This window comes from Delphinus delphis, chromosome 2 (assembly GCF_949987515.2).
Source record: "Delphinus delphis chromosome 2, mDelDel1.2, whole genome shotgun sequence".
Lineage (NCBI taxonomy): Eukaryota > Metazoa > Chordata > Mammalia > Artiodactyla > Delphinidae > Delphinus > Delphinus delphis.
The window spans coordinates 14,840,445-14,867,342 of NC_082684.1; the positions used below are offsets into that span (position 1 = coordinate 14,840,445).

The 26,898-nt window shown below is 45.4% G+C and overlaps 1 protein-coding gene across 2 annotated transcripts in view; it reads left to right on the plus strand.

Moving 5' to 3' along the window:
• The window catches only part of FOXN3 (forkhead box N3), a 402,468-nt gene that overhangs the window by 78,773 nt on the left and 296,797 nt on the right, over positions 1-26,898 (plus strand). For both annotated transcript variants that reach the window (XM_060004071.1, XM_060004072.1), the window contains exon 2: positions 26,617-26,732. The gene's annotated coding sequence lies outside the window, so the exon portion shown is untranslated. The remainder of the gene's footprint in view (positions 1-26,616; positions 26,733-26,898) is intronic.

Consider the following 26,898-nt stretch of genomic DNA (forward strand, 5'->3'; position numbering starts at 1 on the left):
AAGTCTTTCCTAATTGCCAGTGGTTGAAACTCATCTTGCCCTGTGCTGGGCTCTTTTGTATCTGTTTTTAAACTATTTAACAAGGTTTCAATGCAAGTAACAGAGACCTCCTTCAAACAAACTTAGTTGTTCTTAGAGTGGGGGAGAATATATTTTAAGGAAACTTGTGTGTCTAACTTGCTGTTTCCTATTCTCTAAATCCCGATTCTATATTCCCAAGAAAGATAATCTGATGCACGTAGCTTGGGTCAGGTATGTACCCCTTCCTCCAGTCAGTCCAGGTCTGGAGAGCAAGGTCACATGATTATAAACATGGCAGCCTGGTGGAGGAGATTCCAGTGATTTGAGGGCTGATCAAGGGGAAAGACATGACCACAAGGTGGCAGTAGCGCACACAAGCTTTATTGGGCAATACTTAGGCAGGTTTGCATGGGGAGGAGGGTAGATACTCCTCAGGGCAGTATTCTGGGGGCGGGGGCTTGTGGATTACAGCGAGAGGGTTGAGGGTAGGTACTCGGAAGGGGAAGAGGACATGGGAGCTCCAGGGGAGAGGGTACCGGAAGAAGGGGTTTACATGTGTCTAGGTGATGTCACCCAGCAGCATGCTGGGGAGTCTTTAGGTCAGCGAGCTCCAAAGGGCAGTAGGTAGTGGCTTAGGGTCTTACAACCATAAGCCTCTGTCTTATTAATGACCAACAAATTCTGGGTGTAGTTTTGTGGGGTATGCAAAGCAGGTCGATTCTAAATGACTGAAAATCTTGTTTGGGCTATTTTAAAATAATTGGATGTGTACAAATTTGAGTTTCGCACCAGCCGGCTTTTGAGCTAATGGGTCTCAGAGTGTACTGAAGAAATAAACAGCTTAGGGGCCAATACACAGGGGTCATCTTCGGCTCCTTTATGTGACACTCAGAAGCACCGCTGTTGGTCTTGGTAGCGGGGAGGGCTGTTGGAAAGAGAAGAAGACAGTCTCCAAGGAAAGCCGGGGCTTCTGCAATCACTCTTTCAGCCCTTGTCACAGCCATTTAAGCATTAGAGATGTTGGTGTGCACACCATCTCGTGTTAGCTCCTTGGCGTATTTATCTGTGTATTAGCTGGAGTACCCTATACCTGTTACACATGGAAGCCATGTTTGTTGAACGAATGAGTGAATGCTTTTTTCCTCTCTGAAATGCCCTGCATCTGCCTGAAATCTGCTCATGCAAGGTCATCTCCCTGACGGGTCTTCATTTAGTCTTTTCTAGGGTCCTCTACGCCACAACGTTGACACACGCCATCTTACGTGGTTATGTTTGTTCTCCGACTGAAACCGTAAACTTCTGGAAGCCTTGGGATACGGCATCCATTTCTTTAATCTTTCACATGGCTAGAGCCCTGCCTTGCCCAGGGAGTAGAGAACGCGAACCCCTTTGGTTGGGGCGCCTGCTAGGTGGAGAGCTGGTTCTCAGGTGAACCGGAGGAGCAGAATCTGGATGGCAGTGGTGTTTCAGGAAAGCCTGGGTGGCCGAGAAGATGACCACAGGTGACTGATTTTAGAGAAGCAGTGCAAACAGCAGGTCAAAGGGTCAAGTCAGTGCTGGGGAGAGTGTGGAAGAGGGCAGGTGAGCTCCGTGGACAGGTCAAAATGAGCAGTTCAGGACTGAGACTACGAACAGTGTTATTGGGCAGGTGTCTGCTTTACAGAGCTGCTGGAAGCCTGACCCTTGGTGCCTACCCCAGAGCTTTGAATGCACTAGGAGGCCGTTGAATACTGTTGTATTTTCCTGAGTCCTAAGTGGCATCTTAATTACAGAAATCAGAACTTAGGTGACAGCAGAAAGACAAGTTACTGCATGTAGAATACTAAGTGTGTGTTCATCCTTGAAAGTTCATTTCCTTTATTTACTTCTACACCTTAGAGAAGTAGAGGCTTCCATTTCCATCTGGCTTATGTACAGATGTAAAAGATTAAAGCAGTAGAGAGAGCAGAGAGAGGAGAAACTTTAGCCAGATCCCATTTTTCTAAAGTTCAAAGTCCCTGAAGCATTTATCTGCACAGATAGCCATCTCTGTACGTACGATATCTGCACACAAATAAAAAGCTATTCTGTGTGTAGGTGCTTCATAAACAATAATGCTGTGTCTCTGCTTCCCTGAGATGCACAACTTGCAGATGAAATAAACTACTTTTCTGTAACAATTTGGATGCATAATTTGGACAATTTGGATTCTGGTTTTTTTTTTTTTTGCCCACAGTCGATGGCATTTTGAAAACCCTGTAGCCGTTTCAAGTGGTGTGGCTTTTGACCGGTGCTCTGACAGAGATGAGGGGCACACCTGCTCCTAGGTCCCAGAGGCGACCGTGCTGTCATAATGGTGGCTCCTCAAACGGTCCTTGGGTATCAGGAGCCGCAGAAATGGTTTGCGCTGCAGCCTGACAGCCTCAACATTCATGACTGGTCATTCTAAAAACCAGGCCTTTAACTTTTCATTACATGTGTTATTTTAACAGTTACGCACATTGGAATACATTCTGACCGGCAGGTTTCCACCTAAATGGTCTTCACTCTATTTGAAACAGTCCTGAAAAGTAAAACCTAATACCTTCCTAAGTGACGGTGTATGCCGCACGTAGACAGTGGTGACCTTATTCTTAGTGGCTGTAAATCTTGGTAGAAATGTTTTTCGCCCTTGCCCAAAGTGGACTGTCCGCCTAGAACTGGCCCTTCAGAATAACACAGAACACACTCAGCTGTGAACGTTTTGCCATCTCTGTGCTGTCGAAATGACAAACAGATGACGATTAATTTAACCTCTTGGACCCCTCTTTTTTTAAGGAGAGTGCCACAGATATCAATAGATAGTTGGGAGGCACTGAATAACGTGAAGCTAGTAGAATGACAAAATGCACAGATGGAGTGGGGACTGTAAAATTCCTCGAAAGCACAAGCCGAATGTTTGATGAACTAAAATTAACTGTGGTGTGTGAGGCAGCGTGGGGGTGGAAAGAGGGCTGTCCTGACAGTCGGCACCGGCTCTGCTCCTCACAGCTTATATGACCTTGACCAACTTCTCTGGGCCTCAGTTTCTGTAATAAAGTTGGGTTACGGTAGCTGATGTCTGTTTCTAAGGTCTAAGACGCTAGCTCTACGATCGTGTGATAAGGGACATTCCTTGGCAATTTAATTGCACTTAATGGAGGTAACATTGCTGTTGTCTTGACATGTGATTTACACAGAGGTTCGCCCCAGGGAGGAGGTGAGGACAGGCCAGAGCTTACAACTGCAGACGCTAAGGTCTCAAGTCTGATTGATGCTGAGGCCAAGGGCAAATGCATGTACAACAGCCGGCTCCCTCTGCGACCTGCAGCAGAAAAGCTCTATAGGAGCAGGTGTTGCTCCATTGTTCTGGCCCAGTTGGCCTGTGCGCTGGGAGTGGCGTAGTGCCTGGTTACCTGGCTGTTAGGACAGCTTCTCCCATTCTCCATCCTCTTCTTCCCTCATTCACCTCTTTCCCTTTTTCTAACACCTTCTCCTCTGTTCTGGCTTGTCTCCTTCGTATCTTGTTTTCCATTATCAGCGTCATCACCTGGTCCTCAAGCAGCCCTTTCACATTAGCCTCTGACATCCTGGAAGAAAACCGAGATAGAGCCATGTCCCCTCCCTTCTAGTTCATCTGGAAATGCTATCAACTTTCCTCTAAGTGTCGAGGAGTGTGTATGTGTGTCTGTGTGTGTGTGTAAGAGAGAGAAGGAGAGAAAGAAGAAGAGACGGTTACAGTTGGTGTGACAGTGGTTAGTGTTTTGAGATTAAAAACAAACAAACAGGGCTTCCCTGGTGGCGCAGTGGTTGAGAGTCCGCCTCCGATGCAGGGGAGGCGGGTTCGTGTCCCGGTCTGGGAAGATCCCACATGACGCGGACCGGCTGGACCCGTGAGCCATGGCCGCTGAGCCTGCGCGTCCGGAGCCTGTGCTTTGCAACAGGAGAGGCCACAGCAGTGAGAGGCCCGTGTACCGCAAAAACAAAACAAAACAAAAACAAACAAACAAACTCAAAGATGGTGGCATTGGCGACAGCATTAGACACCATGCAAGCTGCATTTGGGAAGTAGGGTTTGGGGAAGCTGTGACTGCCTAGTTTCTCTCTTATATTTCACTCTTCTCACCTTTGACATGTGAGAGTCGTTCCCCAAGCCACCCGGCAGCCCTTGCTTCCCCGTCCTGAACATACCATCCCCAAAGCTGCCACGTTGGCCTGTTCATTATTTTGAGCTGAAGGCACTTGGAAATCAGCAGGTTCAGGGAGGGCTCTCTGCCCTTCCCTCTCTGCCTACAAGCAGAGCATAAATTTCCTGTGAGAAAGGTGTCCTCTCTGTACCAGGAAGAGGAAAATATTCTTATCATTGGAGAAGGGGAGTTGAAGCTGAGATGTGTCTGCCCAAAGACACCTTTTACTAGAATAACCCTTCTTTCCCATTAGTTTCCCCTGTGTACTTCCAAATCACTTTCCCATAAACCCATCTTCCTTTAGTATGTCACATCTCTACAATTTATCACTCTTTGTTAAACTGATATATAAACCCCTGGGTCTAATTCTTTGGGTTTCATTTCTTTCTTTCTTTCTTTTTTATACATCTTTATTGGAGTATAACTGCTTTACAATGTTGTGTTAGTTTCTGCTGTACAACAAAGTGGATCAGCTATATGCATACATATATCCCCATATCCCCTCCCTCTTGAGCCTCCCTCCCACCCTCCCTATCCCACCCCTCTAGGTGGTCACAAAGCACTGAGCTGATCTCCCTGTGCTATGCAGCAGCTGCCCACTAGCTATCTGTTTTACGTTTGGTAGTGTATATATGTCAGTGCTACTCTCTCACTGCGTCCCAGCCTCCCCTTCCCCCACTATGTCCTCAAGTCCGTTCTCAAGGTCTGCATCTTTATTCCTGCCCTACCACTAGGTTCATCAGTACCATTTTTCTAGATTCCACATATATGTGTTAGCATACAGTATTTGTGTTTCTCTTTCCGACTTACTTCACTCTGTATCACTGACTCTGGGTCCATCCACCTCACTACAAATAACTCAATTTCGTTCCTCTTTATGGCCGAGTAATATTCCATTGTATATATGTGCCACATCTTCTTTATCCATTCATCTGTCAGTGGACATTTCGGTTGTTTCCATGTCCTGGCTGTTGTAAATAGTGCTACAATGAACATTGTGGTACATTCATTTCTTTCTGTGAAGTCTCCTATTCCACGTAAAAATATTAACGTCAAGTACAATTTGTAAGTTTTTTCTTCCGTTAATCTGACTTTTGTCAGTTTAATCCACAAGTTCCAATCACAGAACCTAAGAGGGTAGAGGAGAAGTCTTTCCTCCCCTAGAGTTGCCAAGCAACTGGTCGTGCTGCCCAGTCCCTGCCTCAGTACGTCTTCCTGCTCGTCTATGGAGGGATGTAGACACAGTTGTTTGTTCTACGTTGTAGGCAGATGGCTGAGAACAGGGGTTTGCTGTTTTGTGAAAGCAGCACACTGCCCTTCTTGCCTCTAGTGAATCTGCATGGTTCATATCAGGACTGCAAAACCTCATTAAACCTGGGCTACTTTGGGTCCGGGGCCTTTAGGGGATGACCTTTAGACTTTTGGACTCTGAGCGAATATGAGTTATCATGTGAATTATAAACCAGGCAGGTTTTCTGAGGATCCTGACTCCTAAGGTGATCTGATTGTGAATTGAGGAACCCTTTGGACACTCATGAATACCTCTAGGCCTGTTCCGGTTAGCTGTGCACGTTTGGGATGGTATGGGAGCAGAAAGAAGTAGCCTTTGGGAAAAGGCAGGTGGCAGTGGATTTGGTCATTCGTTTCAATCTGTGACTTCAAAGTTGCAACCTCCAAGCTCCAAAGATGTCCTCTCGTTCTGAATGTGATGGTGATTATGATCCTATATCTCTGGGAAGTTTATGGGGGGCGGCTATGCCCCCCATCCTTGTCTGTGTGATTGGGGATGTGTGTTGGCAAGATGCACGGCCAGGTCAGAGGGCAGCGTGGGTCCTGGGGTTACGCTGGACACACAGCCCTCTCTGCTCAGCTGAGGCCACCTTCGGTGCGTGTGCAGGACTCTCTCTGGTTCCGTGGATATCATGAGACTTATTCTGGATCCCTGTCACGGATCTTGGAGCTGAAGTCATTCTCAAACCAGGTCCCAGATTCTGTTTATAAGGAGAAGCACAGTTTAAAGAGTATTGGGAATTAGGGGGCATGGGTTCGAGTCCCAGCCCTGCCATCAAAGGGCAGTGAGACCGTCACTGTCTCATACCTCCCCAAGTGTCAGCATCTCCACGTGCACACCGAGGAATTCCCCATCCTGCTTCCAGCTTTTCTCGACTCATCCCCATTTGTGTGTAGGAATGGGAGGCCCCTCTCATGGGGACGTCTGCCTGCCAATTTTGATCTGTCTCTTGTGTGGGTCCTGTGAGAGGGAAGGAGGAGGAATCCAGGCTGAATGGTGAATGAGAGCTGAAAAACATGGGGAATGCCTTTCTCCACGAAGCCCGTGCTTGCATGACAAGATAAAAATATCTCCCACAATCTGTAACAACGATCCTTTTGAAATCTCCAAGTAGTTTCTTCAGATTGAAAAATACTATTAGAAGTATGCAAACAATCACTGAAGCTTTTGAGAGTGATGGTTGGCACTTTAAAATTTCCGCTAAAAATTGAATTCTTTCTTCATTTCACAGATATTTAAATGCCTGTTAGGTGCCACACACTGGAATAGATACAGCAGTGAACAGAACAGACAAAATCCTTGCCTTCTTGGGGCTGACATGCTAGTGGGGAGATGGACAATGGACACAGGAAATAATATATATCATTTGCAATTAGTAGTAAGTGCTATGGAGAAGGACATATACTTTTTTTTTTTTAATTGGCTATGCCGTGCGGCTTGTAGGATCTTAGTTCCCCAGCCAGGGATTGAACCCGTGCCCCCTGCAGTGGAAGCGCGGAGTCCTAACCACTGGACCGCCAGGGCACTCCCGAAAAGGACGTATACTTTTAAAGGGCCAATTGATAGCGATCATTTTATTTTCACCATGTACAAAGCCTATCATTTTGAGCAGCGTGGTCGGGGGGATGCCTTAAGTCATAAGGTCACAGAATGTGCGGTGTTCAAATCTTGCTACCGTGTGCGGTCCACGGGCCAGCAGCTGTGGCATCCTCTGAGCACTGGCGAGAAATGCAGACCCTCAGCCCCACCCCAGACCTGTGGGGTCGGAACCTGCGCCTGACAGGGCCTGCAGGTGGTCCGATGGCAGGTTCACGTCGGAGAAGCACAAGCTGAGAGAAGTCTGTGGCTTTGGGCATCAGAAGCCCGGGAGTCTGCTCAGAGCATGTCCGCTAATGATCTGGCGACCTTGGGCGGGCGCTTTACTGCCCGTCGGCCTCAGTTTCCTCCTGAGTGAAATGAAGAGATTAGAATGATGCTGACATTGTCTGCTCTGGCCAAGTTCCTCTCTTTTTCTGAGTGTGCGCCTCTCCTACCATCACGTTCCTTATCCATCAGACCAAACTCTCTCTGGGGTTGTATAGGACGGGAAGGTGCCTGGGGAGCTGATACTCTGTGCGCTGTGGAATTTCTTTCTCTCTCTCTTTTTTTTTTTTGGCCGCACTGTACGGCAAGTGGGATCTTGGTTCCCTGACCAGGGATCGAACCCACGCCCCCTGCATTGGAAGCGCAAAGTCCTAACTACTGGACTGTCAGGAAAGTCCTGCCGTGGAATTTCTAGGATGTGCTCTGTCCTCTTAACATTTAGTGTTACAGATGCCCACGCTCTATCCCATCACAGAGGACGATGCTGCCTTCTGTGTGTGCGTATAACATTGCTCCCCCACCCTCAGCAGGGCGTATGCTTTGAACAGAGCCACAGGTGGGGTGGCTAATCTGTAGACCAAGTTCCTATTATCTCTGGCCAGGCCCTTTATGGCCCCAGTGGTTCCAGGTGCAGAAATGGGGGTTGCCTTTGAGGGTACATGGAAATGTTGCTTCTGATGATATACTGACTGGTCCACGCTAGCATCGGGTGTCATGGACTCAGCCTGCCCTTCTGAGGCAGAACACACAGCTCTGTGGCCTGGGCATGGAGCCTGGAATCTTGACGATCTAATTTTGGCCTGGCTATTACATGCAAACCTCATTTTATTGCGCTTCGAAGATATTGTGTTTTTTACAAATTGAAGGTTTGCGGCAACCCTGCAACGAGCAAGTCTGTTGGTGCCATTTTTCCAACATCATTTGCTCACTTCATGTGTCTGTGTCACATTTTGGTATTTCTCACAGTATTTCAAAATTTTTCATTATTATTATATTTATTATGGTGATCAGTGATCTCTAATGGTATATTGCGAAAAGATTACAACTCACTCAAGGCTCCAGTGATGGTTAGCACTTTTTTTTTAGCAATAATTAAGGTATGTAAATTTTGTTTTAGACATAATGCTATTGCACCCTAAATAGACTACAGTATGGTGTAGACGTGACTTTTTCTGCACTGGCAAACCAGAACTTCCCGTGACTCGCTTTATTGCGATATTCGCTTTATTGCAGTGATCTGGAACCGAACTCAAAATATCTCTGAGGTGAGCCTGTGTTAACTTCTGAGGAGCTTGGGGCAAATCACTTTTCAGGTGCCTGGCTATCAGGCTGCTTACTGATAAGCTGGGGTTATAATCATTTCTACTTCACAGGCAGGGTATTGAGACTTTATTATATAAATGCTTTGAGAGCTGTTTTAAGATTTTTTTTTTTTTTTTTGGCTGCGTTGGGTCTTGGTTGCCGCACGCAGGCTTTCTCTAGTTGTGGCGAGCGGGGGCTACTCTTTGTGGCCCTGCGCGGGTTTCTCGTTGCTGTGGCTTCTCCTGTCGCAGAGCACAGGCTCTAGGTGCGCGAACTTCAGTAGTTGCGGCACTCGGGCTTGGGCTTAGTTGCTCCATGGCATGTGGGATCTTCCTGGACCAGGGATCGAACCCGTGTCCCCTGCATGGGCAGGCGGATTCTTAACCACTTCACTACCAGGGAAGTCCCAAGAGCAGTTTTTAAATGTGTGATTTCCATGCTTATGTCACTACATACTAGCATACTCTTTTTTTTTTTTTTTTTTTAACGAGTGTGAAATCCTCTCCCTACTCCTGTTGGTTTAATGACTACAGCATTGATGAGCAAACAGTGGCAAATGCCTATTAATGTTACTCACGGACCACTGTGGGTTAAGGAATGAACTAGGCGTTGACCTCCCCTACTTCCCGTTAATTGTGTATGTCCGCAATGTGACCTAAATAAAGTTAGGGTTGGTCTCTTTCAGAAGACGTTTTGGATTTCTCCTTACGATAAAGTTAAGGCAAGCTGATGTATGGCTTGTAAGCAAACAGACCTATTCAGCGAAGCACTTGCCCAACTAGGGAGTTATTATGATTGAACGTCGGTTTCTGGATGTGGTCAAATTCTCAGCTTTCTCAGGTGTTTCCTGGCCTGCCGAGGACTCTAGGAGAAAACCGTCTTCATTTGTCACTGCTGGTTTCCATTGGTGGGGCCACCCGATAGCTGCGATGGAGCTGCGTCTTACCTTACCACCTCGGAGGTCCAGATGAGCCCAGTGCTTGCTGGGATCGGGTATTTTCAGATCTTTGCCATCGTGCCGTGAGACAGACTTCTGGGCTCACTTGACTGACTGCTTAATTATCTGCTGTCCACGCTGCGTAAAGCAGATGGGTTCAGGGACGGTGTTTCATTAGCTGTGTAATTTTAGGCAACCCACAGAGTAAAGCAAGTGAGCAAACACCACATTAACAACCAGCACCAAAACTCCCTTGGTCAAGCTGTGATCAAGTTCAGGCTGCAGAGATAAGATGCAACCATCACAGCTTAGCCGGGCAGAAACCATGCAGGGAGCTGAGTCACAGATCATGCATCTTTTCCAGCCCTTGGCTGTACCCCATTGATATTTGTTTCTTTGCCGGGGGGTGGAGATCATTCTAGACCTCTAGGGTGCATGGAGGCCTGTCGAGGAACAAAGCGCTTCATGACAAGGTTGTGTCTGGTTTGGAAGCTGCTGGGCTGAGTGGGGATTAGATCCAGGAGCTCTAGAAGGGTTTGTTGAGATTGGGAAGTGGTAACAACTGGTCTTGTGGGCCATGGTTGCTGTGAGAGGTGGTTTGGTCTGGTAATATCATAAGGTGTCATCTTACGGAGAGTTCATACCAAGAAGAGGTTCTCTCCCCAAGCAATGTGAAGCCACTTGTCGGAGATTTTCCCCAGACCTGGGGCTCTGATTAAGGTTAAGGTTTTGGGGTGGCAGGGGGAGCTGGGGAGACACATTGGTGGCTGGCCCAGGTTGTCATGGACACTCTGTCTCCTCACGCGGAGTTGTGTCTCTTTGCCCCGCTCTGGCCCTCTCTAATGCCCTTGAGAAGAGCACCAGTCTACATACGCTGGAGCAGGTTGAAGGGCAGTCCATTGGGAATTATTGCCAGGATAGATCCAGAAGAAACGCTATCATTTTGTCCTCTCAGTTTATCAGTAGGTTGGTAAAAAGATCGCTCACTTCTGTCACAAAGTGAGATGGATGCGTAGGAATCAACACATTCAGCATTTGGACAACCCCATGGCATTGTAGCCGCCCTGCAAACACGTGGGTTGGATCCTTGACACGTGGTTTTGGAAGTGGGCTAACGTAATACCTCAGATTCCAGTCTTGCACGGTTGACGTTCCCCAAATGCACGTGAGTTGATTAGCAATGCACGTGATCCCTTGGCTTGTATATTCCCTGGCTGAGTGACCCAGTTAGAGGCCTGGCCCGGGGACAGAATGAGCAAGGCTAGCTGGGCACTGTCAGGAAACCCTCCCAGCTAGGGCTGGGGGCTCCTGCCATCCTAGTCATGGGTACAAACAAGAAGGGGGAGAGCCCCTGCTGTTGGTTTGGCCCTGGGTCATTTCCTTTCCGGCTATGTGGATAAATAGAAAGAAGTAAAAAATCCAGTGGGCTTAATATTAGAGCTTGTTTCATGGTGTCACATATGGCTTTTGGAAGGAGCCATTGTGCACGGTCTTCTGGTTTTTCACCCAATTGTTAACCAAACTTGAAACATTTAGCAGCTCTTTTATGTGCTAATATGTCCAGTGAGGCAAGAATCATTATTGCACCCTAATCATCGACCAAGCAGGGCTTCAGAGTGGTCGAGACCTAGTGAAAATCACAGGCTTGGAACTCACTAGGCAGGGACAGAACCCCAGCCCCAGACTCCGTCTGTCCTCCTGTTGTCTCTCAGATGGTGAAGTGGTTCCACGTATAAAATGTGTTGTTGCTGTGAATGACTGTTGTTGGTAAGGAGAGCTGGAAACATTCTCATTTCTAGATTACCTTTCAAATATTCAAATGCATGCACCAGTGGCATATGGCTAGAACTCTTATTTTTTCACTCAGATGTCTTCCAGTGTGCTTCATTGAATTCCAAACCCACATCAGGTTTGAATTTTGAAAATGCCAACTGTATACTAACTGGATGTGAGAAACGAAGAAAACTTTCATAAATTAAAAAAAAATGGTGATTTATTATTCTGCATTCAAATAAACCAGCTGTATGGATTTTTTTCCCCATTTTGGTTTATTTGCATCTTGATAATATGGAAGGAACAAGGTTGCCTGTGTATTCTTAGCTAATTTTCTACAAGAGAGTTCTACAGTAGCATATATCAGAGGAAAAGGGACTACGGTGGTCTTGCCCATTACCTCTATAGGCCAGGAGCATGGACTTCGCTTTGGGTGGATGGAGAAGCCTTTGTTGTCCTCAGATGGCTGTGCCTTCTCAGTCTGTCCAAAATTGTGGTCCAGTAATCACCTGACTCTGATTTCTTCCCATGTGGAGGAGTTTCATTTGTAGGTGCCATTTATGCTTTTGTTACTTACCAGGTAGGAGATTCTCAAGCACTTTAAAACTAATGAAGGAGGGCTTTTATCTGCCAGAGTTTCTTCAGTTGCAGAGAAAATTAGTCCAAATGTTTGTGTTTCACACGACCTTAATCAGAGGCACTATCATTGGAAGGAACGTTGGCTTGGAAGTCGGAAAACCACCTAACAGAGAGAGCCCAGGTATGGGGCTTGAAGAGATTGATAAGCTTTGTGATGCCCTCTTGTGGAAACAGTCCCCCTTCCCCCACTGTCAACATATTAAAATGCGCCATGGACCACATGCAATAGAACTTATACATTGTACATCTTCAATTCTAAGTTATCATTCATTGTAAAGTAAAACATTATATCCCACTAAGAGAAATAATGCCTAATATAATTAGATGCACTCATTGCAGAGAGTTCAAATGTAGAAAAATGCGCTTTTTACAATTGATGAAATACAGTTTAGTTATAAGTTGAGTTGCAGTCAGGTCGTTGAGATAATGCTAAATTTTGTGGATTTTATTATAATTTATTTCTAATATGAAAGCTAAAACACCCATGTAACCATTATCCAACTTTGGCAGATCTCAACATTTTGCAATTTTTACTTCAAATACGTTTTAAAAAAAAAATTGAAGATATGATTACAGACTTCTGAGTATCCCTTCCCCAATCCCAGAACTAATCTCTCCCTTGTGCCCCCATGTAACCGCCATCTTGAATTTGGTGCTTATCATTCCCATGCATGTTTGTCAACTTTTACTATATATGTTTGTATCCATACATATATTTAGTGTCTTTAAAAACACTGCTAGTTTCCACCAGTATGCATCCCTTCCTTCTTCCTTTTAATACTAGAACCCCAGAGCTTTAGCTAGCTGAACACCATCTGCCAGCGATGACTAAGTGACTAAGTTCTGGCTGATGGGTGAACATGGAAGGGATGGATACAACATCTGGACTTTGCCTTTAAGATGAAGGAGCAAGTGTTTCACGTTCTCTTTCCTCTTTGCTTCTAATTAGGACAGGGGCAAGGTGGTAGTGAGCTACTTAAGCCCATACAAATGTGGGAGACACACAAGAAGATAGCAGAGTGACAAGATGGAAAAATTCTGGGTTGGTTTGGCCCTGGGTCATTTCCTTTCTGGCTATGTGGTTAAATACAAAGAAGTAAAAAATCCAGTGGGCTTAGTGGGCTTCAGGGTATCCGTTGCTCCAACACATCCCACTCACCCCCTGCCCTGCCACCGGGCTGCCCACCATCTCAGGCTGTTTCATGAGAAGTAAAAAACAACCATATTTTTATTTAAGTCAGTGTTATTTGATCACTATGAAAACAGACCGCAAAATGTTCTTCATTTGTTTTTGGCTGCGTTGTGTCTTAGTTGCGGCACACGAGATCTTTCGTTGCGGCACACAGGCTCTTCGTTGCGTCGTGTGGGCTTTTCTCTAGTTGTGGTGCACAGGCTCTAGGACACGTGGGCTCTGTAGTTGGCGGCACGCGGGCTCTTTCATTGAGGTGAGCCAGCTCAGTAGTTGTGGCGCGCGGGCTTAGTTGCCCCAGCATGTGGGATCTTAGATCCTTGACCAGGGATCAAACCCGTGTCCCCTGCGTTGGAAGGTGGGCTCTTTACCACTGGACCACCAGGGAAGTCCCTGACCCCAAAATGTTCTAATAGGAGTGGTTTACATTCTGATTATGTACATTGCTAGTGACTTACTGTATTAAAGACTTTCACTTTTCTTAAGCAGGGAGGATTAGGGTAAAACACTTTCATGTAATTCATTGCATCCTCAGATTAAAAAAGGAAAAGAACACATTTTACAGCTGCCCCAGTGACTAGGTATTAGTGTCCAGTCCTGCAGTGGACATGACCCCATCGAGGGCATGTGAACTGAGCTCCTTATCTTTCATATAAAGATAGAGGAAGTTCATACACACTTAGGACAGCTAGCTGCTCTGTCCCCAATAGAGCAAATGTCACAATGGTAATTTGAGAATGAAAAGGAAAAGTTTCCATTCTCAGGAGAATTTTCTTCCCAAATCCTGACTCAGTACCCAAGTGAGCATCTTAAGATTGAGGCCTTCCTGGTCAGTTTCTCTTCTCCAAGAGCTGGCCCCAGGGACTCCTCACTGCTGCAGCACAAACAGCAGAGCAGCTGCTCCAGGAAAAAGGCGACCCGCACCTGCTGGCCCGCATCCTTGCAGCTCCAGCCAGGGTACCAGGCTGGTTGGAATGCTTGCTCTCTGCAGAGTGGTTCAGCGGCTCAGGAGCTCTGCCCAGAGGGACAATGTTTGTGTCAGAGCCACAAGTGGATAATAGGGGAGTCCAGGGACCATATCTAATTCTTTCCTGTCCCTCTTTGCAGCCCGGATGCTGTCCGATAGCACTAGCTTGTGCCTGATCTCTTGGGTCAACTTGGCTTCTGGCCTTAAAGGCCGGTCTGGTTTTTGGTTTCCCTCTCAAAGGGCACTTGCAACAGAGTGAGGCAAGGCACCTGGCCCCTCCTTTTGGATGGGTCTGGGGCCATCCGTTCCAGTCATACTGGATGTACCTTGACCTTGGGCCTTTTCCCCCTCTTGCATTAAGTATTGGGTTGTCACAAATGAACTTATCTACCCAAGACTCACAGGCACAGAGAACAGACTCGTGGTTGCCAAAGGGGGTGGGGTGGGGGAGGGATGGAATGGGAGTTTGGGATTAGCAGGTACAAACTATTATATATAGGGTGGGTAAGCCACAAGGTCCTACTGTATAGCACAGGGAACTATATTCAGTATCCTGTGATAAACTGTAATGGAAAAGAATATGAAAAAGAATATATATATGTGTATAACTGAATCACTTTGCTGTACAGCAGAAATTAACACAACATCAGCTATACTTGAATACAATAATTTTTTTAAAAAAGACAGCATCAAAAAAAAAAAGATTTGGGCTGTCAGGTGAGTGGTTCTCAGACTTCTGCAGTCTACGCGTTGCTTTGATGCAAAAGATATTGGGTTCCACTTACGCCGTCTGTGCCCACTGCTTCAAAACGCACAACAGAGGCTCCTGGCCTGAGTGAGTACAAGGTGAGCGCTGCTCTAGCTGACACCCACAAGCTAAGCTGAACTCAGTACTGCCCGTAAAGTAAATTCATGGTGGGAAAAAACAAAGTCAAGCAATACCGAATTCCTTCCCTCCCGTGGAGGCTGGAAACTCAACAGTGCAGAGGGTCCTGTGCAAGGAGAAGAAAACGAGGTCCGGGTAGCAGGCAGTGTGTGCATTCTGGGCTGGTTGAACCGCGAGTTTCCTTGGATGGGTTTTTGAATTCTAAAAAAATGAAACTGAGAAGTGAAAATTCCCTTAAAACACCAGTTCTCTTATCAATTTGCCTAATCACCAGTTCACCAGAAATTCAATTCCGTGTGGAGTGTTTTTCGTGTTTGTTGCCACTATCTCAAAAAAAAATTTAATTTAAAAATTAAAATGAAGCGTAAACTAAAATTGAAAAACAAGCTGGATGTGCCCTTCATTTACAAACCCTATAACTCCGAAGAGATGGCAAAAAGAAAGAAACAAACAAACCAAAGGACATTCCTATGTAAAAACATTCAAAAAGGTTTCAAATTATAGGCAAATTGCTCATCAGGTGACTCGCTTTAGGCTAATTGGTCTAGAGTCAAGGGCATGCAGAAGTCGACACTTCTGTGCTCAGGGACACTTTCTCAGGCCTGTATTCATCTTCTTTCAGACAAAATTCTAATCAACTCTCTTATTTGGTTCCCCAGCCCCTGGCATATTAGATGTGAATCAGAACAGGGAGGGAACAGCCAGAACCAGACCACTTGGTGTGTTCAGAAGGCCCGCTGATACCCTGACAGCCAGGGAGGGGCAGGTGGAGGCCAGAGAAAATGAACGTGCAAGTACAGGGATGAGGACACTGCACTAGCGAGGGGCCTTGTCCTGTGTGCTGCCCTGTCTGCCCTCCTGCCTCAAGATTCTCTGGCTTCTGAGGGCACCTCTGTATTATAATGTGCATAATGCCAGCCAAATCATGAAAAATATTTATAACAGGCTAAATCACATGTTATCCACTTTGCCCCATTCATCGTTTTCTCATACAATCCATTTTAGAAAGGTTTTCGTCAAAAGGGACCAAATCATTGACTCTTGAATTGGGACACCCATTGGAAGAAACCAGTTTCCCCTGCCCTCTGGGAGAAGCCTCCCCAGAACGCTGCCCCTAAGGGTGCCTTCTGCTGCTTCATCAGCTCCCCCAGGCCAAACTAGAACAAATCCAATGGCCTGGAAGATTTCACTCCGAGAAGTCCTCTTTCACCAAAACGATGTAGCATGACCAAATCCAGTTCATTCTTTTTTTTTTTTTTTAGCATTTAAACTTTTATTTTACTTAAATTTTATTTACCTTTTTCTTTTTCTTTTCTACAAAAGGCAGATAATGATCGTTGATCTGCAATTGCCGTGTTGTGCACTCCCCGAAAGGGGGCAAAGTTGGGAGCTGGGGCGGCAGCTCGGAGGATGCCTTCACCGGCAGGACTAAGGGGGCAGGCGCCCCCGCGGCCCCCTCTCCCGGCCTAGATCATGTCGGTGGTGTTGAAGACCCACTCCATGAACTTGTTCAGCTTGTCGGAGGCACTCTGGACTCCTGCAGCCTCAGGTTGTCCTCTCGAAAGTGCCCAGTTCATTCTTGATGTGCAGGGTGATGTGGGTAGGAGGTCGTGAATAGCCCAAATCACCATGAAATCTACTTTGGATTAGTTGGTGGCTGCTGGTCCAGAATGGCTTCCTTCCTTAAGGAGACGTATTAGGATTTTCCAGAGAAACAGAACCAACAGTGCATGTGTATGTCTGTGTGTATATCTATATCTATATATCTTTCTATTAAGGAATTGGTCCATGCAATTATGGAGGCTGAGAAGTCCCATGATCTGCTGCCTCTGAGCTGGAGACCCAGGAGAGCTGGTGGGGCAGTTCCAGTCCAAGTCCAAGGGGCTGGGGACCAGGAAAGTTGGTCTAAATTCCAGTCTAAGTGCAGGAGAAAACCAAAGTCCCGGTTCAGAAATAGGCAGAAAGAGTGAATTCACCCTCACCTGCCATTTGTTCAGTTCAGGCCTCCAGGGGATTGGCTAAGTCCCGCCCACGTTGGGTAGGGCAATCTGCTTCACTCAATCCACAGATTCAAGTCCCATCCAGAAATACCCTCACAGACCACCCAGAATCACGTTCAGCCAAGTATTGGGATACCCTGTGGCCCAGTCAAGTTGACACGTAAAATTAACCATCACAGGATGCTAACCAATTTATTGCTGCTTCCTGCTGATTCCAATCCCCCTTTTACGTCCAAAGCCCAAGGAGCCTCTGATCATCTTTCCCCTCCAAGGCCCTCTCTGAGGAGTGGCCAGGATTTAGGGTGGGACACATGGGAAGGAAGAGGGTTCAGGACGTGGGAGCAGGCTGAGAGGATGTGCTTTGGGGGCAGGGGCTGACCTCAGCCTGAAGGCTGACCCATCTCCTTCCACCCTTGGAAGAATATAGGTGGGCGAGGGCCGAGAGGAGCATTGCCTAACTTTAACCACCAGCCATAATTGATGCCCACACCGATTTATCTGATACTTAGTATCTGTCCTTTTATAAGTATTGTTGCTACAGTTATTTTAAGTCCTTTACAAGCCAGTACATTTGTGAGCACACCTAGAGGCAGTGTGGCTCTTGGAAAGAGCATGAGATCAGTTAACAGCAGGCAGAGTTGTGCCTCTGAATGTGTTGACTCCAGGCCAGTCACGGACTTTGGAATCTCAGTGCTCTCCCATAGGAGATGAGATTGCAGATAATTGCCACACTAATTCATAGTGTAATCTTGTCATAGTCAGATGAGATGACCTATATGAAAACACTTCATGATACTCAACAAATATGGAAGGGTGAAGTAAAGGTAAGAAATGACTGTTTTTTACTACTGTGACTCTGTTCCTTAAGTTTGTAAGTACTGGTCAGGATTAGTTAAAGAGTCATCACTACCTGCCCTGCTGGTACTCGAAGACTAGACTTTAATATACTGGACTCCTCTCGAGACGGCTTTCAAAAAGTGACATAGTTCTTTGGCCAGTAAAGTGTATACACGTACCTATTTTCTGTTTTGCCTTATCTTACGGATGCGTTGATCATTATTATCATAGTATGTAGCCAAGAATGATTCGGTTTAGGAAAATAATAGTCAAAACTTTGCTGGTCTTTTGTAGGATGGTTTTGCCATAGCCCTTGCAAATGAAGTAGTGGTTTCTTTAAAACATGCCGGTTCAGAGTCACGGATCTGCATTTTTAAAGCCTGCAATTGATTGTTCAGTGTGAAAATTGTATTCCAGTGAAACACATCAGCATGTAAATCTAAAGTGTGGCCATTTTCATCTAGATTGAATATTATTAAGTAGCCCAAGGGATAGGCTGTAATTAAGATTTCGAAGAGCTTACTTTTGCTGACTGTGATGAGTAACCCCAGTATTGAAAGTGGCATACCAGTTTGAAGAAGGGGAAGATGGCCCAGCAAGACAGTCTCTACATGTTTTGGCTTTTAGGTGTCACGAAAGAATTTGAGTTTTCTTCACCGATCCACACATTTGATGAGGGCAGCGATTGGAACGTGATGCAAATACGAGAATGTTCAGATTCCAGGGAAATCACATTTCTTTCTGAACGATGGCAGATTTCCACCTTGTTAGTCCCTCACTGATTCTAATACCTTCTTCCATGGGTTTAGGAACAAAGACCAACTGGGGACAGATGAAGCCCTTGTTGGGGTTTATGCTTTTGCCTAATTAAAACGATTGGATTCACAGCCTGCTAATGCAGCTCTAGTTAGAAGGGAGAACAACTCTCAGCTTGGATCCACTTCGGAAAGTTTGCAAAACCTCCCCCTGCCTTTCACAGAACTGAGGTGGCACATTTCTGATAGCGTCTTTATTGTGGTGCAATTCCATGATAACTGTTCTTAGGTGAGACGAGATGCTCACCTTGTTCTGTCCTACGCACACCATTTTAAAAGAAAGAAACAAAGTTCTCCATTTCTCTCAGGAGAAGTTAGTGAAAGGATCCGTGCCTATTTGCACCACCTTAAGCAGGTACCCAGCAGGCTAGGTTGGCACACAGCTCGTTTCAGCCATCCGTATTTTCAGGTGTACCATATGTATTTAGTACATCATTTGATAATGCTAAAAAAATATTAAAGCAGTGTGAGACTAAAGGAGAAAGAAGATGAATGTTAGCATTCCCCTGGGGTTCATGGGTGAAGGAATTAACACAGCGTGGCACTCTACCCTAGCTGTGTTTGTTTCCATGGCAACAGCTACGTACATGTTTCAGACTATCTACAGTGACACAGTTGCAGAAATAGTAGCTTGCAGGTTTCTGATATCGCATCAGTGGACAGGCAGCACGTACTATATTAAGTAAGTGTAAAAGAATTTAAAATATAGCTCTGATTCAGATGTATATTAGCTCAGCTAAGCGATGTATTGGGGATTTCGGCATTCCCCTTCCTCATGACAACAAAATCTGGGCAAAGTTGAAAGTTGCAAGATTCCAGTCAAACAATTATCCCTGCTTGGGTAAATATCATCAAATGAAACAAATGTGAGTGAGTTACAAAGGTAAGAAAATGGCTTTTGTAGATGACATATTTCAGAAGGATATAGTCAGTGAAGCTAATTTTTTGGAGGGCGGGTAGTGATGGGTAAGGAACGTAAGCTTTGGTTGAAAATAGCTGAGTCTTAAAGCAAATCAATGTGCACCAGAATCTTTAACTGCTGCTGAGTTTGTGGTAACTAAGGTATTTGAATGTATCATTCTAAAATTGCTTTTATATAAAAATGATCAGGTGAGGAGCAGAGAGGCTGACTGGGTATATGCAGTTAAAGAGAAATTGGGGCTCCGTTGTCTTTCTGAATGCTTATGTAAATATCTCCCTTCTCGCCAGGATGACCCTGGTTTGTCTTTCACATTCGCTGCTACTTTTTGGTACCATTTACTGTCCTGTGTGTTTGTATTATGCTGCCACGTTGTAGCCTGATAAGACTTGAGTGTTGGTTAGAGAGCACCCAAGTAAAGATGATAGACTTTGTAAGTGTGTGACTTTGCAGTCAAATTGTACAGTAATTTAGGAGAACTGTTCAAGTGAGTATTTAGTTACAGGCTAGACCTCTGCTTGTGAATAGTAGCCTAGGTATTAGGTTAATGGATTTTGATGTGCACATTATGATTGCGGGAGCTTTCAAGTATGTTGTAGTTCAATTTATACTGAGGTTTTCATGTCAGAATATTTTTATTTATGCCCATTATTCCACGTAAGCCTGCATTTACCTTACAGTTTTATTATTTATGTATCAGGAAAGAGAATGTAAAATGGCATGGTAATGTAAGCCAATCTATTCATTTGAGGAGGATTTGTTTTCTGACCATAGGTGGACTTTTACAAAAAGTGGTATGAGAAACGCAACTCTTGTGTGTGTGAGACTGTTTTTTATGTGCACAGGGAACTGTCTCCCACGTCTACTGCACACTGTTCTTCACAGTAATTATTTGATTGAATGTTCAGAGAACACCTATGGGAGGAGGGGGTTCGGGAGCTTCCTGCACACCTGGGGGTGTGGGGGGCTGGGAGAGATTTGGGGTTGTGAGTCAGGGATGGAACCCTAGAATGTTTGACACCCTAGTGGATAGATACGATTTGCCTTCTAAATAAGGTGATCCAAAGTGAAACTAGTGTTGAAACCTCCCAGCAATGCCCATCTGTAGCCTGAGCCACCCAGAGACGGGAAGTGAAGTCTGTGTCTTCTAAGGGGAATTTTTGTTTTTGTTTTTGTTTTTTTTGTGGTGGCTCATACTAAAGGCAGCTCCTTTCTCAGACGGGGAGCCCCTCTGCCTATTCTCACACTCATCTCTGTAGTTTCGGGACCCCAGCCCATCTTTGGGGCCGACGGGAGGGCAGGCTTGCAGACCCCCTCCCCCATGGCCTGAGCTGCCCGGCGGGCCCCGGGTATCCTGGTGGGCAGCCTCTCTCTGTGACAGCTGCAGGAAGCCACCTGTGCTTGGTCCCGAGGCAGAGAAACCAAATACTATTGGTGTGAGGGTTTACTTGATGTTCTGCTATTACATTTGAGGGGCCCTGGAAGCCTTGGGTCATTACCCTTGAGCTCTGAAACTGGAAATCAAAAAAGTGCCAATGAACTACTTTGGATGATAGTTCAACTTCTGCCTGTTTGGGGAGTGCAAGCCCTTCCAACAGTTGACACGTTTGTATATATTTTTTTCATCGTCCCAGAGTACTTTCCAGTGTAAACAAAAAATCTCCAGAAGACACCAGTCTAAGCCATGGTATGTTAACTCTTTCGTAAAAATAGAAAAACACATAAACCAAAACATAAAGCCCTAGGCGGCACCAGTCATTCAAATGTAAAATCCTGGCAGTGCTTGTAGGAAACTCAATTGCTTCCATCTGAAGAGCCAGGAAGTTGATTTGGAAAAAAGTAAATTTGAGGGATTCCCAAATAGTGGCAGCATGAAATGAATAAGAGAAAAATGAAGGTACAGACTGATCTTATTACCAATCGTAAATGGTAATAGAATTGCCAGAATAAACTTTCTGGGCATAGAGTCTCCACTGCCTGGTTGTTTCTGAAGGTTCTTAGTGGTCACAGGGTAAGAGCCAATCCCCAGGCTGGTGTCCAGGGCTTTCCACCATTAGTCCCTTTCCAGCCTTCTCTGTCACTAGGTCTCTTTCTTGAGCATCCCGGGGCCTGCCCTAGGGTAATAAATACTATATCCTGGCCTCGTGGGGGAAGTTTCTAGGCCTTTGCTCTTGCTGCTGTCTCTGCCCGGATTCCTTTCCTCCCACTTTCCCGGCTTCAATTCCAATTCCTCCAAAAAACCTTACAGATCTCCCCCTGTCACCCTCCCTGGGATGACTTTTCCATCCTTTCCATCATGCTCCCATAGCAGTTGGTCTTCAAATTATAGCACTTATTTCACTCTATTAGGATGAGTTGTATCTTTTCTGAACTGTGATGTAAATGTATCAAAGACACAGGACCGGGCTTCCCTGGTGGCGCAGTGGTTGAGAGTCCGCCTGCCGATGCAGGGGACACGGGTTCGTGTCCCGGTCTGGGAGGATCCCACATGCCGCGGAGCTGGGCTCACGGGCTGGGCCCGTGAGCCATGGCCGCTGAGCCTGCGCGTCCGGAACCTGTGCTCCGCAACGGGAGAGGCCACAGCAGTGAGAGGCCCGCGTACCGCAAAAAAAAAAAAATAAAATAAAAGACACAGGACCCTGATTTAGGTACTTCTGTAGCTTTTGCCATACCTAGAACAGTACTTCAAACTTGTTTTTCATTGAATTCTTAAACACTTGCAAAGGTATACATCATTGAACAGTCTTCTGCTCAAAGACAGACTGTTAGATATGAGATTCCTAAGTCTATGTCTGTCCCAGAACCAAGCATCGTGACCAGTTCAGCTACTTTCGGATGCTTCCAAACTTCTGGCTGTTTGGCATCATCTAAACACGGAAGCCAGGTGAATGGCTGATATTCTTTTCATCTTCATGGAATCAAAGATTTTAGAGCCAGAAGGAACTTTAGGGAGCTAAAATCATATTACAGAGGAGAGAATTGTGAGCTTGAACCGGTAAGTGACTTTTCCGAAGCCACGTGGTTGTTTAGTGACCCACGTGTGTGGATCCAGCCGGTAATATCTCTACGTGGTCCTGCCTCCTGAGCCTTCCTGGCTGTGGCCTTGGGTTCCACTGAAGATATAACCAGTCAATTTCCTTTCTGCCCCGCTTTGGGATTGGCTGGCCTTCTGTCTATACACACCGTCATCCAACAATAATTCCATTAACTCTTTGCTCGAGGCTGATATCACTGGGATAGAATTAAAAACAAAAGAGAACTGAGAGTTGAACTCAGGGGGACTGAGAGCAATGCTAACAGTTCATTAGCCATCGCCTTGCTAAAGCTACGGCAGCTGCTGGATTCAGTCAAGTTCAGACCCTTAAAAAGAGTGGAAAAAAGAAAGCACATAGTTTCCAGTGCCTGGGCACTGCACAGCCGTCCAGCTGCGTGTAGCACCATGGCAAAAAGATCTGTTCAGTTTCAGAAATACAAGACCCCGTGCTTGCACACAGGGAGGGGACTGTAGCTGCAACTGGGCCTGATTTGGCATTACTTCTGCCTGCAGTTCTATCAGACACAGCTCCTATGGGAAGTCCATTAGTATCTACAGAAAGAACCAACCCTCCAAGTTGACATAAGGAGCAGGCCTTGTGTGTGTGTGTGTGTGTGTGTATGTGTGTGTGTGTGTGTGTTTCAAGGCCTGTGTCTAAGGTCGACAGGCTTTTTAAGAGAAACTCTTGGTTTTCTATGTAAACGGTGTACTTCTTCTGGTCCAGAGTTAGCCTGTTCAGGGAATGAAACACAATTCAGGTTTCTGAGTTGGAAGCCTGATTAATCTTTCTGCCAGTTACATATGGAAATAAATTAGTAAATGGTCCATCTGGGACTAAACTACTGCAGAGATGATAAATGATCGCCATCATATGTCTGTGTTGCTGCAGACTGAGTCGTGCTCACCAGGAGCTGCTGAAAGATATCTGGATGCTCTAGCGAGGTCAGAGGAATAAAAGTTAAAAAAAAAAAATTAGAAGTAAAAAATTTACCTTGAAATGTGTTTTGGGAGGACGGTTTGGTTGGTGCCAAGTTTGTGCCTTAGAACTGCTCTATCTGCAAATATTTAAAAGGAGAGTCTGGGCATAAGAAACATTTTACTTTTATATTTTCAAAGGCCAATACAGTAACAAGTATTGATTAGTACCCAAATGTCTCAGTGAGTAGGATAGTATAATTATATATACAATAAAAATATACCCCTGTGTAATATTTCACCTTATAACTTTCAGAGCAACTTCTTGTCTGTTTTCTTATTTAAATTTCAAAGGTGGGACAAGTCAGTGTCTCTAATTCTTTTTTTTTTTTTGCGGTACGCGGGCCTCTCACTGTTGTGGCCTCTCCCGTTGCGGAGCACAGGCTCCGGACGTGCAGGCTCAGTGACCATGGCTCACGGGCCCAGCTGCTCCGCGGCATGTGGGATCTTCCCGGACCAGGGCACGAACCCATGTCCCCTGCATCGGCAGGCGGACTGTCAACCACTGCGCTACGAGGGAAGCCCTCTAATTCTTGATGGATGAAAAAGTGAGGTTTAGGAAGTTGAGTGCCTTGCCCTTAATGACACAGATGGCTAAATGGCAGAACTGGGATGAACAACGGATTCGGAATCCAGCTTCATTTCCATCAGAGCCTTGCATGACATCAAAAACATTTTCAGTTTTTCATCATTCATCTAGCAGCACCAGGAAATAAAGCCTTCTATTTCTGTCAGTTTTCTAGAAGCAAAAGCCATACCTTCTTGATCATGAAAAGTAGTTTTTTCTCTAATTAGAAGTGTTGAGTATTAGTTTAACTTTTTTAGGGCATGTTTTAATTTTTTTAATTGAGGTATGATTGACATAAAATTTTATTAGTTTCAGGTGTACCACAATGATTCAATATTTGTATACGTTGCAAAATGATTACCGCAGTAAGTCGAGTTGACATCCGCCACCTTACATAGTTACAAAAAAATTTTTTTTCTTGTGATGAGAACTTTTAAGATCTACTCTCTTGGCAACTTTCAAATATGCAATACGGTCTTATTAACTATAGTCATCCTGTATCTCCACGACTTACTTTATAACTGGAAGTCTGTACCCTTTGATCCACTTTATAACTGGAAGTCTGTACCCTTTGATCCCTACACCCATTTCTCCCAGTCCCTGGTTTAACTCTTCCTTTTGACTGAGGCACACCCCTCTCCACTTGAGTTATTTTATAAAGCTAAAACCATCAGTGCCTTCAGGGGCTTTTTAGGTGTGGTAACATTTTGCCCCTTTGCAGAATGGCCCGAGGCTACTGTGACATCCAGATTCTTATGCCTGCTTTGAAATTTCCTTTTGTGTCTTCCTCCAGGGCAAACCTTCAGCAGTTAATCCTTGAAGCAGCTGAGGTGCTCCCCTCTAGAAAAAGCAGTTCAAAACGTACAGAAAAGCAGACTAGACTTAGAAATTATTAAATCACCTGGTTTATCAGACGTCAGTTTCTAAACATAAGCCATAGGTGCTGCTAAGTAGTCTTCATACAAGAAAGAGAAGCAACGGGCCCCTAGCATTTATGTGTCTGTGCTTGGCAGTAACCTTGTCTCACCGAGATCACCTCCAAGTTTCTCACGTATCAGCCAGACCTGGTTCCTCCATGTACCTGAATAGCCCTCATGCTTTCTCACCTCTGGGCCTTTGCTTCAGCTTTTCCCTGTTCCCGCCTGTCAAAATCCTGTGCAGATCTCAAGTCCCATTACGATTGTCTTGATGCTTTCCCTTACCTGCCTCCCCACACCAATCAGAAACAAATATCTCCTTTGAAAACTTCGAACTCTTTGTTAGAGAAAATAACACGGTCTGTATTTGAGTTGCCTGTATACCTGTTTTATCTCCCATAGAGGACAATACATTTCTCAAGGGCAGGGATTTCATCATCTTCTCTCTCTGACCCTTCTTCCCTCCCCAATCCCTAGCCCAATACTTGGCCCTTAATTGAAGCTTAACATGCAGTAGAGTAGGGTAATTTTATTTTTTAACAATGGACTCAATGTCTTTGGATGGGTGGATAAATTAATGATTTAAGATGTATCAGTATCACTTGGAGGGCTTGTTAAAACAGATCCCTGAGCCCCACCTCCAAATATTCAGATTTAGTAGATCTTGGGTTGGGCCAAGAATCTGCATTTCCAACAAATTCTCAGGTGATACCGATGCTGCCCTTCCAGGGACCACAGTTTGAGAACCACTGATAGAATGAATTTGTTTCCTAACATTCTCACACTAAAGCTCATAGGCTCACACCATTCTTTTCATTAGAGAGCCTACTGCTGTGTCTTCCTTGATGTGTAGGTCAAAAAAATATCTTCCATTAGAAATTATGATGCCGTCTATCCCGTGTACCAACTTTTCTATTTTGTAAGATTATAGGTTAACCGTGTTCTCCAAACCTGTAGCCCATTTAGTGAGCTTTAGCTTGATGGCATCTTTTTCTCCAGGAATAGAGCCAGGGTAATTTTATTTTACAACAACAGACTAGGGAGTCATTGACTTTGCAGCCTGTATACCTGGTCTACCTGGAGGATCAAGGCTGGTTCTCATGGTGGAAGGCCGGCCTTGGAGGCTTGCTGGCGCTCTGATGTTTTTCCTTTATATAGACAAGTGTTTCAGTGGCAGCTGAAGTAAAGTAAAATGATCTCACAAATGTCTCAATGGCAGCTAGAGTAAAATAAGATAATCTCATAATATCTATGGCATGTATTTTCAAATCTCTGGGTCCTTTTATGCCCCATGAGGCAGTTTCAAGAACACTCCATCACGAAAGACCCAGTGCTTCAATAACTTGCCAAGAAATAAAGAGGTACCGTTGCAATTGACTTTTTCGCTGAAGTATGTCATGTTTTAGAGAGTCAGGCCAGAGGTGACATCCACCGTGGTTGAGAGGGTTCTCTCTCCTCCTCTGCTCTAATCCCGTCGTCCTTCTGCTCCTCTCCACCAGCCACTAGACGCATCATCTCCTAGAAGACCAGCGTTCTCGTGATCATGGAGGCCTCTCTGTCCTTTCTGTGACTGGAGCAATGCTGACCTCGGTTTCCTGGACCCATTCTGACTCAGGTAACCAAGCTTTGCCTTCCCCAGCTGGCTTACACCTCTTGGAGATTGCACTGAATAAATGAAATACCAAAGCTATATTTAAATGCAAATGCCAAATTGATTGTTTCTCCAGCAATTGAAATCCTCCCCCTCTTCCTCCGCGTCTTGGCGTCTTTTTTTTTTTTTT